General features: G+C 41.0%; 1 protein-coding gene and 1 long non-coding RNA gene across 2 annotated transcripts in view; one reads left to right on the top strand and one right to left on the bottom strand.

Annotated features, from left to right (window-relative positions):
• PHYHIPL (phytanoyl-CoA 2-hydroxylase interacting protein like) overlaps positions 1 to 13,399 on the bottom strand; it is a 79,615-nt gene extending 66,216 nt beyond the window's left edge. Inside the window, exon 1 of the mRNA XM_027785898.2 lies at positions 13,140 to 13,399. The gene's annotated coding sequence lies outside the window, so the exon portion shown is untranslated. The remainder of the gene's footprint in view (positions 1 to 13,139) is intronic.
• Positions 11,030 to 12,223, top strand: LOC114011992 (uncharacterized). The gene is made up of 3 exons (XR_003554166.2): positions 11,030 to 11,133; positions 11,282 to 11,392; positions 12,102 to 12,223. It is a non-coding gene; the product is annotated as an uncharacterized LOC114011992 (long non-coding RNA).
• Positions 13,400 to 20,604: the final 7,205 nt, after the last annotated feature.

The raw sequence follows: 20,604 nt of genomic DNA, 5'->3' as shown, positions 1-20,604 counted from the left end.
CAACCCAGACAATTTGGATATATATATCACATTCAAGCCGAAGTCGCAAATAAAAATGAAGCATGATTTAATAAGCTGCCAAGGAAGCCAAAGAGGATTTTGGACTTTCTGCCTATCTGAACATCCTGGCACTTGACAGGCTTTTGAGCTGGTGGAGGCTGCCTTACTTACACTGCCTCTCCTGCACAGAGAAGGCTGAAGGAAGGCTGCAGAGAGCAGGTACAGCTAGCATCCACAGGCAAAAAGAGCAGCACATTTCAGCAAATTAGAGTATGTAAGTGTGCAAAGCATCTAAATACCTTATTTTAAAAATTAATTGTCACAGGAAAGCGAAGATGTTATCTTGGGAAGAATTTTACTTCTCAGAATATGCTGGCAGCATAGATCCTGTTATAGTGTACTTAGCAAGTTTCCCTAAAATCAAAACCTTAAATAAACTGCAAAGTATGCCAATATTTCTTCAGCTCAGAGGTGTGGTCCCCTTCTATGTTTGTTTTTTTTTTTTTTTCTTACCAATGAAAAGTACAATGAACACTTGAGCTGTAGAAAATACACTGTAAAACCCCAGCTTTCATGCAGACACCATTTTACAGGAGCTGTAACGTCCTATGGCTCCCTACTTGTTCTGGCTCCTCTGCCTGACTGCAATAGGAGCTAGCTATGTAACATCTGATGCCTACAATCCACTCAGCAGCTCTTCTTTTTTTTTTTTTTTCAAAAGAGAATACCACGCAACTCTAATCAGAGTTGATGTAGATCAATATGAGCCTTTAGTTTCATTATATTTAAAGGGACACATGATTTATTGATCTGTGTATCAAATTTTAGTACACGTATTTTCTGTTTTGTCTGCAGTTAGTTTGTTATAACGCACAGTGGGTCTGCAGATCCAAATGTCACTCGGTACAAAAACAGAGTAATACCAGGAAGATGATTAAGCAGCTATATTGGTATAGGACACACTTATTTTATGCTGTCTTTAAATTTGTAGTATATAGAGATCGCTACTTAAACACAGTGAAGTAAGTTAGGGCCGTGCAAAAACCATTAAATCAGAACATCCCTCCTTTCAGGGGTTTTAAAACATGTTTGCTTACTGGACTAAAATGTTCTGTGCTAAATCTAGATATTTTAAAATAATTTAAAATTAAAAGCTGATTAATCTTGTGTTGTTGATAATTAGTTGAAATCAACAGAGCTAGTTAAAAAGCAAAGGCCACATACTGTGCTGCCATATATCCTCTGCTTAATATGCTTTTTTCTTCTTATTTTTTTTTTTAAAAAAACCACACATGTGGTCTGATTATACATCTGACGAGCTGATCAGTAGAGTCAGGACTTAGCTAGGATTCGCCTCACTGGCCATGTATAGATATGTATACATTAGAGATTTAGTCTAACAACTGCCTAAGCTCCCTCTACAGCCAATGCAGTAGGACAGGCACCATTACTCCATCCTCATCTTGGGATCCTCTCTAATGACCAGCTCCACCTAGATGGCTGCCCTTGGGTACATACCAGAAAAAAGCCAAATACAGAAGATATGAATCCCAGCTGCAGTGAAAGCTGTTGATTTTACTTAAAATCAACTCTGCTTAATTTCATAGGTTTGACGCAGCCCCAATACCTCACCTCAGCGATGCATCAGAGCTAATTTCTGCGAGATGAGCGCATTCTTACAGACAGGCGTGTGCAAGAGGGACTAGCTGAATCATGCTCTCAGTCAAAAAAGATAGACTGATGTTCACTTGTCGAAGCTTGTATAAATCATGTGCCATCCTTAATAGGATTAATTAACACAGTATTAAGGATAAGGAGCAAACCTGCAGCTGTAGTGCCTTTAACGTATGAGGGGCTTTTAACACATTTGACCTTTCCTACTCCCAGCTGAAGTGCAAAAATATCTTTCAGATTTGTTTCCACATGGAAACAAGGAAAAGAAACATGAAAGCTAAGTTAATACTTAAGAATGACAGTTTAATTGTCCTCTATGGAGGTGTCATCACCCGCTAATACTTTTTTTTTTCCAGGGCATAAAGAACATCCATTATATTTGTCCTGCCTATTAGCAGTGCTGGAGTTGTGAACAGAGAACACCAGTTCTACTTATGCTGTGAATAAAAACATGATCCTATATGAATGACTCACTGCTCTTTTGTAAGCTTGTAAGCATCTTTGCGTGAAAGATGAAGGCATTTTAGATGAGCCCAATGGAATCAGTGCTGTCCTCTCAAGCTTGAGGACACTATTCTGAAGAAGACAGACCTGAAACACCACAAGATTTGAGCTAATGTGTTACTGGAAAAGAAATCCACCAAAAACCAGCTAAGAAGCGTTCTTTACTTCGATATGCAATTCAGCTTGGCTGTGGAAATGCCTGTGGTTCAGATTTCTTTCTGAACATTTACTCTAGTTATGCAGCATTGCTGAGGGTGGGTGCGGTTTTTTGAAACTTGTTTTAGGGAAGCAGTAGGTCTGAAACATACACCAAAGGGCAGCTAGTTTCTTAGCAATATTTTTAAAAAGTTGTTTCAACAATAAGAGATCAATTGATTTTTTTTTCAATTATTATTTTCAGGCTTAAAGGAAAACCTTTTTTCCCTGTCCCCATTTTTCACTGAACTTGACCTGTCAGGACTCAAGTGTGCTCATCTGAATCCCTCCTCACCACCTCTGCCCAGCATTGCTGCTGGACTTGCTGTTGGTGGTTGAGCGCACTGCCACTGCTCCTGTCCTCCTCTGCTCAGCCACATCTGCTGCTTGGGCTGCTGGAAGAGGAGAGGAGCTACCCTGGGAGCCCAGGGATGCCCTGCCTGCCAGGCCCATTGCTCAGAGATCCTGCTCTCCTCTCTTGCTACTTGCCATGCTCCCACATATGGCCTGGTGTATCTAGAAGAGCTACTTGGCTTGCAGGACAGCACACACGCTTTGCCTTGGGGGAGGTGGTGTGTACGGAGCCTGGGAAGTGGAGAGGTCTAGAGGAGTCCCATTTGTAAGAACTGGTACATTCCTTTGTCACAAGGCTGAAAGTACGTATGGCTTTTATAAAGTTAGGGCTATTATTTCTGACACTGGTTCCGACTCTCACCAATCCTGGAAACCGTATTAGCAGGTTTCAGCAACCACAGATTTCACCTATCACAGTCAAACAGGAAGAACCTTGCAAAAATTCATCGTCTTACATACACAGGCTTGCCTAAGAGGTGACACAAGAAAGATTCTACACACTTGAAGGGCAAAACTCATTTAACAGGCCCTTATTCTCTAGTCATCCAGGACAATGTGTTTCTCTGTTGGCTTTGCTTCTCTGAGCAACTGCGCTGAAGCTGGAACACTTCTTTCATGCAGCCCAAATGCCGGTTTCCATTTTGTAGAGCTACATGATTCGATTTGCTTCGGTGGTTCAAAAGTTCAATGGGGAAGAGCTCCTGCGGAGAGGAGAGCGTGAGCAGCTCACACTAACAAATGGGTGCTTGCCTTGGAGAACAGCACATGTCTGTTCGCATGCATCCAAACTGCAGGCTGCTAAAGCATCCCACCGAGAGCGAGCCTGGCAGGGGAAGCAACTTTACAGACCTTTGAGTCACCAGGAGTAACATGAACAAGAGCCAGAAAAAACATTTTGCTGTTTAAAAGGGAATCGTTATACAGTGCTTGATAAAGTTTATTGTACCAATTCGTGGAATCAAGAGGGAAAACAGTATCCAGTTGTTTGAGGAAAGCATTGAGATGTAAAATCTGACCTCAGCTCTGTGTTGTTGTGACAGGGTAGAGACAAAAGCATACACAAAACCCATAGCTAAGAAAGGGAAAAGCAAAGCTGGTAGCTGAAAGAGTCCCAGCTGCTGCCTAAGGACAGTCACAATATGCGAGGCGGAAGGGAATCACCCATGTCCAAGTCCACATCCAGGGAAAAAACTAGTACAAAGATAGCAGTTTTTGGTATTGTGCCTTTCTAAGGTCAAGCAAAAGTATTTTCAGAGCAAAAGAATAAAGGTAAAACATACTATTTTTTCTCTCAAAAAGACCAAGTCAAAGTAGCGTTATCCCACAAACACTATACATCCCAAAGAAATACCTTCCTCAAAAATAAAGTATCTTGCCCTGCTCCTACTCAAGTCAGAGACATCGCTAAGGGAGAAAAATTAGACCAATACAGTAAGCAAAGGTAAGAATTTGTCCACACCCGTCTACGACAATTATATGGCATGAAGGGTTTGAAAGAAATTTAACATGCTCTGCAGTGTTAACAGGACCATTTAACTACCAATATGTACAAACTTCTCTATTATACCACATCAACAGCCAGACCCCTCTGCCTGGGAATGGTTCTCTGTGGTGGGACAGGAGAGCTCACAGCACGCAGGCGTACCACTTTGCCAGGCAAAGAGCCTTGCAGTGAGTGCTCCCAGCACGCACACTGCCCGCTCTGCCCCCAGCACTTGCATTGCCTCCTCAGAGCGCACCCTAGCAACATCACCAGCTTCAACTTTACTTGTCAGGATGTCTTACCTATAAACCCTCAACACTTTCTCCTGCACTCACCTCACTGCATGGAGGAAAAAGCATGTGTATAGCAGATGTTAGCCCCGCTGCTCTCTAGCTCCTGGAGGTACTCAGGAAGGGGAGGGAAGCATACAAATCTGCTTTGCCTGGCAAGCAATGATGTCCTTGGTGCTATGTAATCCATCTGCCCATTCACAGGCACGTTGAAACCTAGCTAACCATAAGATTTCTCTGAAACACCTCTCTCTGCACGTGCTTTATGGAAGAACTGCATGGAATGGTACATCCTGGGGCACACATTGTACATAAGCTATGTAAGAAGCTGCACAACCTGCTGACCTTGAGCAGACCCCCCCAAAAAAAATGATTTAGAGCTGAAGTTACCTGTACAGCACTCCCAGCCTTTTAAGCCCTGTGCTCAAAATCTCTGTTATGACCCCCTTTTTTTTTTTTCCCTCCCACAACATAATGTGAGATATTTTGAATGATGAAGCCAGCTGCTGGTAGAATATATTGTGAGGTCAAAACATTTTATACATTGTGGTTGAAGAAAAAAAACAACAAAACCAGTTGCTAAACTCTGTGGTTTACGTAAAGTGCTTTTAGTGTTATTTTTTAAAGACACACTAGTCCTAGAAATATTCAAGTTGGGTGGTCAGTATTTTTATTTCAGTCTCAGAAACTAGAGGAAAACAGGAACAGACAAACCATGAAAGCTTAAACCTACCTTTGGCTGCTTTTCTGGCAAGAAATCACTGCTCAGCCTGAAAACACTGCCATAGTCTACAAGAAGAAAACCGTGGATGAAAAGGTATCTTAGACTATGTGTCAGTTTTAATGTACGAGGCCTTTATCACGAGGCAGAACTAGGAAAAAAGTCCAAACCCTCTGAGGGAATTTTGGCTTTTTTTTTTTTTTTCCCCAGACAGTAACAAAACTCCTGCATGTTGCTATTTGTGGTTTATTTTGTGTCTGTGCACCAGGAGCCTGTGAATTTTGATTTCTAACTGTTCAGACAGAGGACAGGTAACCTGAGCCAATGATAAGCTTTATTTCTGCTCTGAAACTGCCTTTTCTGCTGGCCTGAGGTTGTTGAGGAATGACCCTCAAATCCTGGAACAATACCCTGTGCTGGGTTCTCATATCAAACAAGCTGCAAGTACGTTAAAAGGAAAAATATGTCAGAAGCCACCTTTAGCCACTTTACTCAGTTTCAAATTTCCCACCCCCTGCTTCACAAACAAAAAAATAAAAATGTTCCTAGCAATGAAGATAGCAAAGAACTTGAGAAATTACCCAGGAAAGAAATGCTGCAGTGTTTAAAGAGAAGGTTAAACAAACACATATCAGAAATGTGTTTAAAGCTGCTGGAGCTCTTCGCAGCTGGGAAGACAAGGGACAGCTGTAAAGTCTTCCAGGGCAGCGCTTGAAGGTGAAAGAGCCCAACATCTTCTCTTGTGCCTTCGCCAAGGCAGGAGCTCTGGCTTATGGACTGGGGGAAGTCCCAGAACTGCGAGCCCCTAACCACCCTAACCCGAAAATTCAGCCCTACCAAGATGTATTTCGCTTGTGATAAAAATAAAAACGTAAGGCAGAAGAAATCTTCCTAAAAGACTGAATCACCACTCAGCATAGGTCATGGGGTGTTCAAAAAGCTTTGTAGGTCCTTTCAGGTTCAAACCACTATTTAACTACTTTGCTGACAAAATTAGTTTTTCTGCTTTCCTGCTTTGAGCATTCATACTTCTTCACTTGCACATCAGTTACTTGTCTGCATAGCACGTTATCTCCCTCCATGGTTGTGTGCCAAGAAAAAGAAAGACTGTGCATGGGCAGAACTAAAGAACGATACTGTGTCCTCAAAATCTTTCATCTAAAGACCTGATTGCGTGCAAGAGGAGCCTAATGCACACAGGCAGCCATTTTCTGAACTCACAAGCACAGCTATAGTGCTCGGTTTCTAGAATGCAGCTGTGGTCAGTGCATCACAAATACTGCAGAGTTCCTTCCTCTGCCTGCAAAGGAACAGTTCTGTGTCCTCATTTTCACTGTAAAGATGCTTTTGAAAAACTCTCCATTATTTAGTACTTTGAAAACATGCTGTCTCTTCAAGCATAGAATGTTGGCACCAATATATCCTGTGGGTTTTCATACAGTAAATTGATCAGATTATTTTGTTTAAAACTATTGTTCTAAATACAATCAGAGATTTTTGGCTCTTGGATTGTGTTCATTTTGGCCTCATCACAGCTAAACTTCTGACTTGAAGCCCATATAAATATTTGCCCTTTTAGCATTTATTTTGATTCTAACCATATTCGTAGAGCTTGTTTGATTGGTTTTTTTTAAAGAAGAAATGTACTCATAAATCAGATTAAATAGATCAATTTGCTACACAATTTTGCCATGAATCTCTGTTCTGCAGAGCAAGATATTATTGCCAGATTTTCCCTGCAACCTCTGTAAACATTTACTTTACTGTCCTATAATTGCTTTTAACATATATTTTCATGCACAAGCTAACTATTCTCCATTAATTTTATTAGCAGGAAGGTTCTGCATAATGTTCGAACTCCATAAAGTTGTGCACTCATTCTTGTTTATTTAAATACCACAATCAGTCTTAGCAAATGCAGTGCTGTGCTTTGCAAACACGCTGACCTCCATCTACCAGTCTTGCAATGAAATGATAACTAGTTTTAGGAGTGTACCCCAAAGCCTATTCAGCAAAGATCCTTTTCAGCCTTTAAGCACATGCATCTCTGACACTGATTTATCCAGGAATAGTGTTTGCATGTGTTTGCACATCTGGGGGCAAATTTTGGCTCCAAATTTGGGCGAGATGAAGGGTTGTCAAATTAATATATGTCTGGTTTACAAAAATGGAGTCTGTGCTTTTCTGAACGGAGACAAAATTAATTTTTGGATCAGCTTCAGCTTGTGGACTGACTCTCCACACATCCACACATGCACTCTGGCAAGCACATTTTGTAGTGAACTCAGGACAGTAATATGGACCCTTTTAACTCGGTGTTGTTGGTTCAGCTCAATGACGTTTCAGTGTGTTCGCAGTGGCAGGCATTCTCTTTTCACAGTGTACACAGCAAAAGTTAGCGTTGACTGTGATGTGAAGGCTACGCGGCGCAGTGCTGTAGTGTTCCTGAGAGAAAGGCAAAGGCAAGGGAGGGGAAGGAACAGCAAAGCACCAGTAGAGAGCTCCCAGCCTGTAGCAAGGTATAGCTCCCAATCTGCATGCATCATGTGTGGTTTATGTAAGATGTAGCACTTAGTTTGAGCCCACTTATTTTAAAATATTGACACAGAAATTTATCACAATTATCATGAATTATTGCCTGCCTTGCCAGTTTCTGCAGTAGTCAGTGAATGGGTCTGGAACTGTAAAAATGGTCTCAGTGCAATGGATGGTTTATTGTGGTCAGGACTGAAAGAAACACTGGAAAACTACAGTGTTGCTAATTCAGTGCAGCTGCTCTGCAAAAGCAGGCATGACTTTGGTAACCTGGCTCTGGGGTTGAAAAATGCAAGGCCTTTCAGAAGACGTAAATCCTAACATGGAAATGCGAGAACTGATATACCACAAACCTCTTTTGCCACATGGCACACATGCATCAGGAACTCTCTGAGATTCTCCAATGCCTCAATCAAATTCCTCTCAGTGTCTTTGCTCTGAAAATATATTTTTTATAAAAATCTAAGTGTATACACTGTCAGAAGACACCCCATTTTTACCACAACTTTGAGCAGAGAAGGAATTTACCAAAAGCATATTTAAAGGAAGCTTCAGAATTTTTTCTAACTTTACAACTTTCCTGTTTTTCCAGAAAATAAAACAATGTTTCAGCCAGTTCAACTTATACAGTAACAGAATGTGCTGGACTTCGCTATACCCAAACAGTGAAGTTTCTAGTGTTCATTACTCAATATACAAGTGTATTTATTCTAGAAAGATATAAATAGAGGGCCAGAAGGGAAACAAGTAAATTTTGTAGCCAGACCCGAATCCAGTGACTTCTTGTTAGACTAAAGCACATTACGCTGAAAGGCAGTCAGTAAGGAACTGGACGCTTCAGCAAAATATATCACTTTTTTTGATAACTTGTTCCAGTTGTAAATCACTATTACTGTTAAACGTTCCTGTCTTATTGTTTGCACTCATCTGGCTGCAGCTTCAAGCTGATGATCCTCCTCATTCATGCCTTTCTCCACTAGATTCAAGAGCCCGTTAGAACCCATTAAAGTATTCATATGTTGTAATGAAGTCGCCCCTGAAGCTTCTCCCTGATAAACTAAGTAGATTGAGCTCCTTAAAGCTCTCCATGGAAGGCATTATCTCTAGCCCCTCAAATCAGTTTGGGAATTTTTACCACGCTCTGCTGTTTCCTAGCTGCTGCATTATTTTTTTTCTTCTTTTCTCCTGTTTAACCATGGTTAGATCATCTTCACCAATACCAATTTACCAAAGGTATACAAAACAGTATCACCCACTTTTTCCTGTTTATTTTGCCTCCTTTAGCCATCTGTGGATTTTTTTTTTTTCCCAGTGCTGAATACATATTGGGAATTGCACATGGAATATTGTCTTAGTTGCCTGTCGTATTCACAACAGGCACAGTGCCCCTTTCCATACATATAGCCAGCAATCCTTGTTCCTAAAGGTGTATTCTTCCAACGAATCCGATAACCAGTTCAGTAAAGTGGTTAGATACCTTTGATACTCTGCTCAGCCTGTTATTTAATATTTTACCAGTCACTGTGTTATCCCATTTCTAATGCTTACTCTCAGATTATGGAGAATCTGCACCTTCCACTTAGCCTGTTCATCATTCACTGAAGTGCACTTTACCGGTTCGATGTTGTAATGCTAAGTGATAAAAATATACATCTCAGTTGAAAAGTAAATTTGCTTCAGAGGCTGAAATTGGGTTTGTCTGACCACATTAATTACAATCTTATTTTCCAGTTCTCTCTGTCAGAATTTTTTTCTTAAGATTTTTCTTGCCTTTCTCTACAAAATGAGAACTAGTCCATATTTTTGGAAATGTCACTAAGCAAATTCCCTGCTCTTGCAGAATGATGGTGATAACCTTGATCTTTTCTGCTCCTCTCTTGCATTTCAAAACTTTTAATTATGCTGTTTGATTTCCCCCCAGTTTTTGCATTCTATATTTCTAATTCCTTACTTTGTTTTCTCCTAAAGTAGGATTTGGTTTTAGCCAAAACAATATTTTCACCTTGCCAAGGAATATTTGCCACCTAGAAAAATCTTAGAGATGTTTGATATTTCTTTGACATTTTGATCTGTGTGTGTATGCATAGACACATGCATGTTGTATTTGTCCTTATTTTTCTTCAGCTCTGATAAAGCAGACCTTGGGAATTGGCCACCATAGACAACAGGGGTTGGGACTGGTCCTCTTTCTATCAATTATTGATGTAATCAGGCCATGACCACCAGCTTCTGTGTAAACACTCATTTCTGGCCCTTCATCTAACTTCGTTACTCCTTAGAAATTAGGCTCAAAATGCAGCTACTGTGTATAAAGAGCATGAAATCTTGAAATAGAAAATTTGGCTTTACAATTAAGAACTTTAATAATGTTCCACTATGGGTGCCCAAGAACTTCAACGTATGAGTTTAAAACTTAAACTGACCTTCACCCATAAGCCCAAATATTTTTTCACCATATTTTGGAGAGGGACTTAGGAAATTGTGTGTCATGTTCTTCCATTTTATTTATGACCCACTAAAGCAGGGGTCTCCAAACTACGGCCCGTGGACCGGATACAGCCCCCCAGGGTCCTCAATCCGGCCCACGGTATTTACAGACCCCCCCGCCGGGGGTTGGTGGGGGGAAAACCAAGCAGCCGCAGATGGCTGCCTGCCACTGCATCCGCGCGCCGGCCCCCTGGTTAAACAGTTTGAGGACTCTTGCACTAAAGGTTTCCCACCAGTATCTTCTGATGGGCTTTGCAGCAGTCATGCATTTGAATCAGACCTAATATGTTCTCATTTGCCAGCTTCATTAATACAAGCAAAGGTCTCTTTAATATTCCAGTTAAAAGACACATACATCATCAGAAAACGAATTCAGATCCATCCCCTTCCAGATTCCTTATTTTCCCTAAATATTATCTGAATTCTGTGCAGATCAAAGGCTTTTGATAAACTTGGCAAATTAAATGGTTCCAGTTACCTTAGTACAGATTGCTCCATTATTTACAGCTTAAAATCCTATCTGTCAAATTCGTATGACTTAGAAGCACTGTCATAGAAGAAAAAGAATAAGCTGCTTATGATAGTTTGAAAGTCATATTAGATTACAGTAGAATTTAACTTTTTCTGGAGGACATCCACGTGTGTGTCAGTTGTAGCAGCTAGAATTGGGTCTTCTGGTTATGTATGTAGTTGGGGTAAAGACAAAATTAAGGGCACAAGCTGAAACTGGGAGGGTAGCTGCTGCCTCCCCCAGCACAACCCAGCTCTCCCTGGCAGTGCAGCAGTCTGCTGTGCTGCTGCAGCTCTCCCAGCCACCTCTGCTCAGTGCTTTCTTTCACAAGAGAAGTGTAACTAGAAAACTGCTCAGCCAGAATCCTCCACCATCCAGGGTAATTGTTCTCTTACTATGCCATCCTTAGGTGCAAAGCTACGTAGTTTGTTTTATGAATGAGTGAGTAATACATGGTGTGACTATTTCTATTTTTATGCCCTCTTTCAACAGATTATATAATTGTGTTGCTATCATTTTACATACAGCACAAGAAAACTGAGTTTTCAAGAAGGTTAATCTGGAGGCTCAACAAAGAAAACACTGACAGCAGAGAAGAGCTAACATGAAAAGGAGGCGGCTCAGAGTAGTGCCTAAAGGTAAAATGAGGAGACAACATGATTTGCTATCTATTAGCAATGTAATTTTTGCCCATAATTGCCTTCTTTCATTCTCAATGCCAAGTAATACTAAGTGTATGGATAGATCTGATAAACATGAGATTGGAAAGGGAAGGGAACATAAGATTTACCTAAGTGCCAAGGCCCTCGCAAACAAAATAGTCCTATTAAAAACAATAGCCTTGGCAATCAATCCCAGTCAATTGCTAAAATCAACAGCTTTCTGATACTTTTCCTGATACCATGCTGGAAGTTTCTGGGTCCTCACTGCTAACAAGTGAGAGAAGTATTTTGTAGTAATGTACAGTAACGGAAACATCTCTCAGCCTGAAGAAATACGTTTTGTGTTGAAGAGGTATTGTACTTGCAGCTTCTTTATGCTGACTAGCCTACAATGACTAGTTAATTATTGTCAAAAGTCCAGCTCTCCTGCAAATGCACCCAAGCCCAATAGCTCAGGAAAGCACTGAACAGGAGACAGGAAGGATGTTTAGCAAAAATTGGTGTATGCTTTGATACGCTGCTGTCTGGTGAGCACATAATGAAGCATTAGGGGTGCTTCTGTGTTTGAAAGCAGCTTTGTGCCTAAAAGCAAAAAATAAACCCTGAAAATGACCTCCTTTTCTGGTGAGACATGTAGTAGGGGCACACGCAAACCATGATGTTCATTGCTTTTTTTTCTCCTGAGACTGCATCAACTGGGAAATTATTTCAAAACACCTGATGTAATTGGAGAGCTCCCATCAGGCTTTCAGACAAGGATGGATGTCATCAAGCCAAGCCATGGGATCATCACCAGCGGTTAAACTGACAGTGTAAAATGGGGGGAAAAAAAAGATGGAAGAAAGAGAGGAACACCCATAATAAAAACATTATGGCAGACAGATAACAAAGAAATTTTACTGCACCGAACAATGAACAAGAACCCACATCTGCACTGAAGCAGAAAAAGCAGTGAGCTAACACCACAAGACCAGTGACTGTGACTGCAGACTCACTGAACTTGCTGAAAGCCATAACAGGAAAGGTAGAGGCACCTTATGCAAGATTTATGATGCTGCCTGCAGGAGGTTTGAAGCGAACACTGCCAAAGGAAGCAAGTGAGAATTAAAATGCTATTACTTAAAATGTGTGTAAACAAAGTACATTGGTGAATAAAGAAGCCATGGGAATACCACAGGAAGTATCCTAGACATTGGGTCAGAAAACATTGTATCAGAAAACGTTGTATCAGCACTTTGCCCTACACCAGGAATCATAAGGAAAGGACATCAACAGACAACTGCGTGCCTGGTCAAGTAAATCAAGTTTTCTACTTGTGCATGTCACAGGAAGCTGCAGCAAAGAGGTTCTCATGTATTTTTCACCCTGCTGTGCTGTCTGCATTTTAGCTGGGAAGCCACAACTCAGAACAGAGAGGTAGAATAAAAGCATGTAGCACTCGTTGCCAAAGGAACAAATCAGAAGGACTAGGAAGTACAGTTCAGCAAAATACATGTGCTGGAGCAGGCAGACATCTGATCCAAATTTTAAACCTTTTCCCCTTTTTTTCTTTTAATATATGCTCTGATCAAAAACTGAGATTAAAATTCTGTGCTGTAATTGGCACTACTCAAAGCATATTTCCCTTTTGAAGTCTGTGACTAGTTCAAGTATCACTCTTCTCCATGGCCTACAATCACGCAAACAGCAAGCTACACAGGTTATTTTCAAGGCCTGTTGTTACCTTTGGCTGTTGCAGAAATTTTTCACCCGTGGTTTTTCAAATCCAACTGCACACTTTCAACTGACATGACAAACTTTAGGCAGGGTGTCTTGAATGCCCACCTCCTCCAACCCTCATGCTGTCTGAAGAGCTGCAATGACCAGAAAAGGCTGATCTCCTTTCACAAGCTCCAGGCATGACAAGCCAGCACCGGCTGCAAAGAACAGCAACATATTCCTGTTTGCAGGCTAGTTCCTGACGGACAGCAGGAAAGGACTTTCTGCAAAAGCCTCCTATTACACCAGAGCAAAAAACCACTGTGCTAATAACACAAATAAATTTGTACTGTACCCACAAAGGAAAGACTATTTTTTGCACATCTCTTGACAAAGTTTTGGTAAATGCTTTGCCGCCAAACATCACGGCTCTTCTGTCCTCTTATGCTCCCTTTTAGCAGTTCTCTGCAGCGCGTTGGTGGTACCCCTATGCTCTGTTTTGTTAACTCCACCTGTAAATGACAACTTGTCTTAGTGAGGTGTGACCAGCCGGTCATCTGGCAAGCACTTGCAAAGACTCCAGTCCAAAAACCTAATCTCCTCCTAGCTCCAGATCTGTGAGGCTTTAATGAGGTCTTGTGGAGAAGCAGCAGTTATAAGGGATTCATTGAAGATGAGGACATCCTTGCATAGCTACTAATTGCTCTAACTCACTAGCTCATGTTTTTTGTGAAAACTGGAGCCTGCCAAGAAATGCTCTCAATTTAAATTGTTGCAGTGCTTTGTGTCTGCTTTGGAACTTTCCCACTCTGCCCATGAATCAAAGCACATAATGGATTTATTTTCTTTTTTATCATGATGGAAGAGACATTTTCTGCTGGAGTCTGTGTATACCCTTGCCTAAATAAATATTCAACTACTGAAAGCTAGGCTATTGTAAACTTTACGAGGAATAATTACAAAGGTAGCATCAATAGTATGTTCCTGTGTTAGTGTTTAACTACTGGACTACACCCTTTCTAAATGTTAACACACCAAATATTTTGCTGCTGCAGGCCTGATTAAAATTAGAGTAAAGCCTAGCCTTTTAAGAAGGGATGTGGTAAATTACTGCTTGATGAAAATACATTTCCTCAGTGAAGTCAGAAAGCCTCTGGCATATATTCGTTTTGATCTTATTAAAAAACAAAACCTTTTTGATTCACTTGCTCATGCTTTTTATGTGTGCAATAACTTCCAATTTGACCAAATGGTTCCTTAGTTCTACCTTGCAAACTCATTAAAATATGGCACTTGTCATTCATTGTCTATGTATCAAAGTTCACATTTTAAGGTGTTTAAACGAAGGACTAGATAGATCAGAGCTGTTAGTACCACTCATTTTGCTTAGAAATTACATGTTAGAATCAAGCCAGTAGTTTTTGTCTCAAGTGCTGGAAAATTATCTCTCCAGTTGCATTTCTACAGACAGGTAAGAATCAAAACTGAAGCTTAAGTAATTCCATTAGAAGAATTTGGGGGTAATATTAATAGAGTGTTTTGTAAATTAAACACAGCAAGAGATTTTAGATCTAAGAGGGACATTTTCAGATTAGGCAAACAGCAAGAGATGCCCAGCTGCATCTGCCAGCTAAGCACAGGTGACACTTGTACCTATGAAAATTTACCTCCAGCCCTGTCTTCTCCTCACCTGACCTGCTCAGTCAGGCAGCAGATGGGACGTGCACCCAACAGGCATAGGAATGATTGATTTTACTTGTTTTCTTGGGTTGTGCTTTTTTTCCACAGGAATATTTTGCCAATATGAATTCACACCCCAACCAGCTTTTCTAATTGCAGTTTTATTGTAAGAGCAGACGTGAAGGAGTGGCAGATTCCTGACAAACAAGATCTGAAGGATGAGAAAGGCTCTGCTCCAGAGTGTGGATTTTCCTTGAAGTGTCCCACTGGGCCACTGTGGTCTCTGCTCTGAAGCTGAAGGTGCTTTTGAAATAGCAGCCACACAGGTGCCCGGCCCTGATGCTGAGATTCTGTGTTGGTTTAACCCCGTTTCTAGAGAAATAGCTCAAAGCTAGTCTTGGCTGAAAGACTAATATCCTTGAGGGAGTGATCATGGTTAACAGCTTTGCACTACAGAAGGGTCAAACTTTGTCCAAAAGGATAAAATTTACCCGATTAGAAAACAGTGTGTTGTATGGTTCATGGCTGTGAAAGAGTCCTCAGGTTTCCCATCAGGTTTCTGATGCCCTACTTGCAAAAATGTGAGACAAACACCTATGTAGCTATAAAAAAAAAACAACCAAAACCAAAAAAGCAGAAAAGCAAAACAAAAATTGACACACAGTTAGAAAATTCTAAACTACAGTTTATAAAGATCAGATTGTCCCCAGGTATTGAACATAAAGCCCACAAGACCTGCCCATGCTGCTATGGTGACAGTGGCTGAGTATTTCACTTTGGCTTCTCCCCAATACTGTGAGATGCTGGGTTGCTGCATCCCCAGGCAGCTGTGTCCCAGCAGAGACCGAGACTCCCACTGTGCTTTAACACCATCTTCCCACTGGAGGGTGATTTTGGTTTCCAGCTAAATCTGCAGAAAAATTTTAATAGCTGCAAACCAAAACACTTTTCATGGTATTTTGTATTCGTTCCATGGCTTTTACCAAAGAGGTAAAGTGACAGGTCATCACAGAAACAACACTCTTTGGAAAAGCTACGGTTATCACCAACTCTCCTTTCCTTTCCTAGTCCCTGAGGTTCTGACAGTCTTAGGGAAAGGAGGATTTCCTTGGCCTCTCTGGGTTTCTTACTGAACTGCTGGAAAAAGCTCAAGAGAGCAAAAGCCACAGTTGCTTTTACAAGAACCCGTTCCTGCACTGCAAGAGCTCCCTGATGAGCTCTCATCAGCCACCCTCAGCAGGTACCTGCAAACGGCGTTGCCAGGGTGACCTCTTCCCCAGCAGCCTGTCATCTGCCAGGAGAGCCACAGGTTAGCTCTCACTGGTTACAGCAATTAAATTTTGACAGTATAGCACTTCGCCAACAACTCCATACTGCAAGTTTAGCAAGCTCCCTTAGAAATAGGAAGCAAGGAGCAGCCTTACAATCAAAATGGAGTTTTCAGTCCTGTGGGAAGGTGGACAAAGCTCCCAGGTGCAGAGTCCCACTGTAAACCATGTATGGACACAACCTGGAGTGGCATCCCACAGCTGAGATGCAGGAGCACCTAAAGGTGAATGAGCAGCATATAGCTCCTCAGAAATCTGCTGGGAAAAATCTGCTTGCACAAGACATTCATACTGAATGCCAAATGTCAAAACTGAACAACAAATGCATTTGCAAAATCAGTATACAACTTCCAAAGCAGGAAAAGGGAACATTATTTTCCTCAGTGTACCGCGTGGTATGAGGTGTTGTCATAGCACTTCTTGCTAAATGACTTCAGCATCGTTTTACATAGTCTGCTATTCTACTTCAAATGGCATCATCCCTTATAAATAATCAGCAAGACAGGTTTTCCTTCTGCCTCCTGGAAAGGCCTGCAGAGTCCCTCCAGACACAGGGCTGGCTCAGGGCTTCAGAGTAAGCTTTAATCAAGGGGCAGTTTTATTGAATAAAAGTAGGAGACAAGCAAGCAAATACATCTGCTTCCAGAAATTATAAGGCACAGTAATGCAAAATCAAAACCCGCTGTACTTGCAAGAGGGTCTGTCATGTAAAATCAAACCACGAAACCTACGTGCTGTAAGAGAGAAATGCTACACAAGCAAGAGTAAGTACAGGACTGTTTCTGGAAAGTATTTTAACACAGCAGTCATGATGTAAAACTCATTCTAACCAGAGCTGAGAGGATCAAAACAGATTGAGGCAAAGAGGAGAAATGTGGTGGGGTGAGTTAAGGGAATTAGCACAGCTAATAAGTAGTATGTAGAATAAATTAGCTATGATATCTAATTTGCCTTCAAGAAACGCATTTATATATAGGCTTACATGAATGAAGGGGACAAGTAGATTTTAACTCTCTGCAGGTAAACATACTCCGATTTACAGTTGCACTTGTTCTTGTGCTGCTATATCCATGTTAAATTATAAAGAGGATGACAAGTTCTTTCCCTCAGCAGCACTGCAGAAGGCAAGGAGGTTTGTCCAGTTACTAGAGATAGTCACCAGCTATGTTGCTCAGGGCAAGTCGCCCAGCTTCGCTGTGCCACTGCTTGCATCTGTGCATGAGACAGGTACTCTTAGCCCCCAGAGCAAACGAGTACCACTGCATTACAGAATGGAGGCAAGAGATGCAAAAGTTCTTAAGACAGAGACAAGCAGCTGAAGAAATCTAAGGATGAAGAAGCAGAAAGTGAATTTTCATCCTTGTTTCATTCCTTAAAAATGTTATGACCATGATATTTCACACCCTTCCCCTACTAAGGGCCAAAAGCATAGGCTTGGGAGCTGCAGCAGCAAGGGTTGCCTCCTTGAACCAGGCTCCAGGTGCCCTAGAACACGGCACAGGAACCACAGTAATCATCACAGACACCTCAAAACACTGCTGTATAAAAAGAAAGGAGATTTATTTATTATTATTTTTTTTTTATGACAAGCCTTTCCAGCTCTCCAAAGAGTCTGGTGTTCAAAAAGAATATTCTGTCATTGTAGTTGGTGAGTACTTGAGTCCACTTACTACAGTATTCAAGTTGCCATCTGCTGTCATTGCCAGTATTTTTCTCTTCTCTCTCCCTTTTTAAAGAGGAATTCTGGTTAACAATATGTCACATTATATCAGTGTCTATGACAGACTATACCGTGTACAAAGTGTTCTGTACATAAGCTGCAGGGCGCAATTCCACCTCAAAACAACCCCTGAGAGCACCGTGTCCTGCAGCCATCACTCAGCAGCACATATATCACCTTGCAGAGAGATGATTAAGTCTCTGCCCACCAGAGGCAGGGCCTGCCCCAGATGACAACACATTAAAAAGTCACAGCATTATCTGGAGACATCATAATGACTTAGAAACCTCCTGTAGATTTACAGGGCAAGAATATCTTATTTATTGGACAGATGTGAAGGTGCTGCAGATTTCAAAGGGCTAACCTGTGTCTGCTCTCAAGAAGACAGTTCTGTTTCACAGCTGAAAAGCATATGTGGGCTGTCAGTGATCACCAGCTTAGAATGGAAGCCAGGATAGATAAATGGTTCATGAACATCACATCATACTCATGCAAATTCATTGTAGCTACATGGTTTATCTGCTGTACCATTTAGTATCACCCTCCCTGCACAGTAAATAATTTACTGCCTTCTTTCAAAGAGGGCTTCCTATAGTACAGAACACATGGAAAATCATCATGACTGACAAAAATTTGTGAAAGAGTTCTTGCACTTCTTTGACTATGAATAAGTTATGTCCTGTTCACAGGAACTTAGCATAACTACAATATTTAGCTGCCATAGTATTCAGTATCATCTTGCCTGCACAGTAAATAATTTATCTGTTTATTTCCTCAGGGGATGTCATATGAGCAAACCTGAATGGCAGTTGATTACATGCATAATATGTATAGCCCAAGAAAGGATTTGCAACAGCCATGTGATAGGAGCCCTGGTTACCGCTGCTGCTGCAGAACAGCTGAGAAGCGAACACACTGTATATTGATAAGCTTTCTTTAGGGGAGCATCCATAAATAGATGTGTGCTGTGATGGCACAGCAGCTAGATTCAGCAGTGTACCAGCTAACTGGCTCTTTGCAGTGTTTCAGGCAAGCCTGTTAGGGAGGGACTAACGGGTCAGCACTAAGGGTAAAGTCTGGTCATGCCATACTCATTTTTCAAAGTCACTGCCTTAAGACTACTCAAAGTAACAATAAAAAAATTCATTCAGATATTTCTATGGCATTAGAAATTTAACATTTTTTTTTAGGTTAGTAAAATATCAGTTAAGTAAACCTTTTCGCCTCAATAATTTTAATGAATAATAATTATTTGTGTATTTCTACCTTAACAAAACTCCTTGGAGTTAGGAAACTGAACTGCAAGGCAAAATTTCTCATAATCACCAAGAATCAAAGACTTGTGAGGACTCACTCCTATTTTACCAGAAATATCCTAAGCCTTTCCTGTTCTTGGGATTTTCAGCTCCCAGTCCCCACTTTGCTACTAGGGGTATGACCCCAAACAAGCAGCAACTGTCTCTGACATGATCATATTTCCCTACTCCTCAAGGAGGCTGTGAGTCTGAACTACTATTTTTAAAGCATTTTAAAAGAAAAATTATAGCTGCAGCTTGCAGATTTACCTGATACTCCTTTTCCATTTGACAACAATACATTTTTGTGCATCATTTTTGCTGTGTGTCTCTCCCCACGCCACTTTGGCTTTCACCGAGGAGTTTTTTACTCCAAGAAGTCTCCCTGGAAGCAATGGACTGGTCCATACCTGAAGCTGGCTAACCCAAAGGATCGGGTCCCAAATGCAAGCTGTATGCCGTAAGCACTCCTGAAAGAAGCCCTTGCAGCAGTGCCTAAGCTAGTGTGCTTCTCAAAAGAATTAAGGGGACTAGATTCTGTTGGTAGCTGAGCAAATTCATCTAATTTCTAAACTTTATACATTTCTATTGCTTACAGAACATCACACAAAAATGCACACTTGAGTTAGCAGGTTATGAATGTGCACCAAACAGGCATTTGACACCAGTGGAACACAACTCTGCCGAACTTCTACAGGAACTGACAACATTCAGCACTTTGCACAGTTTCGGACTGCACTGGCTTGGACTGTGAATTCAGTGAGATCTACTTTCTTCTCACAGCAATTATTCAATTCAACTGAATTCAATTAAGCTACACCTGTTTATGCCAGTGTAATTAGGAGAAGAATCTAGCCTAGTAAGAGACAACAATGACTTTAAGATGTAGTGCTTAGGCTGCACTGTAAAATATGGTTACATCATGAGGTACAGATACCATTACTTTCCTGGTCTGCCAGTCTTACAGACTCTGAACAGAAAAAAATACAGTTGTTTGGAGACTTCAGAATTCCTTATTGACCCTCATAATCAGCAAAACTGGATTTTATACTGGGATGGAAATTAATGGTCCTGCCAAGTTTATCTTATTGACATTCTACACTTTTACACAATATGTGGGTCCCCACTGGCTTGGAAAATTGTGCTGGCTTTTTATTGAAAGTAGGCTTAGTTTATATTAAATCTACAAAAGCATATACCACTGCATGCACTTGGGAAGACATTCTGTTGAATATATTATTAGTTTCAGAACCATATAATGAAAATTTTGCCGAACAATGAGATGGATTACACTTAGGATAACTAAAGCTGTGTAGTTTGCAAAGAGCATTGGTTTCTCTTGTTGCTTGAGCAATAAATTACACCTGGAACCTGGGCACAAGTTTGCCCAGAGGTGCTAATCAAAATGAATACCACGCAGAAGTTATGCCAGGGTGCCACAGGAAGGAAATTGTACTTCTAGAAAAA

This window comes from Falco peregrinus, chromosome 1, assembly GCF_023634155.1.
Source record: "Falco peregrinus isolate bFalPer1 chromosome 1, bFalPer1.pri, whole genome shotgun sequence".
Taxonomy (NCBI): Eukaryota; Metazoa; Chordata; class Aves; order Falconiformes; family Falconidae; genus Falco; species Falco peregrinus.
The sequence above is the reverse complement of the archived record's forward strand: the minus strand, read 5'-3'. Positions and strand labels throughout refer to the sequence as shown.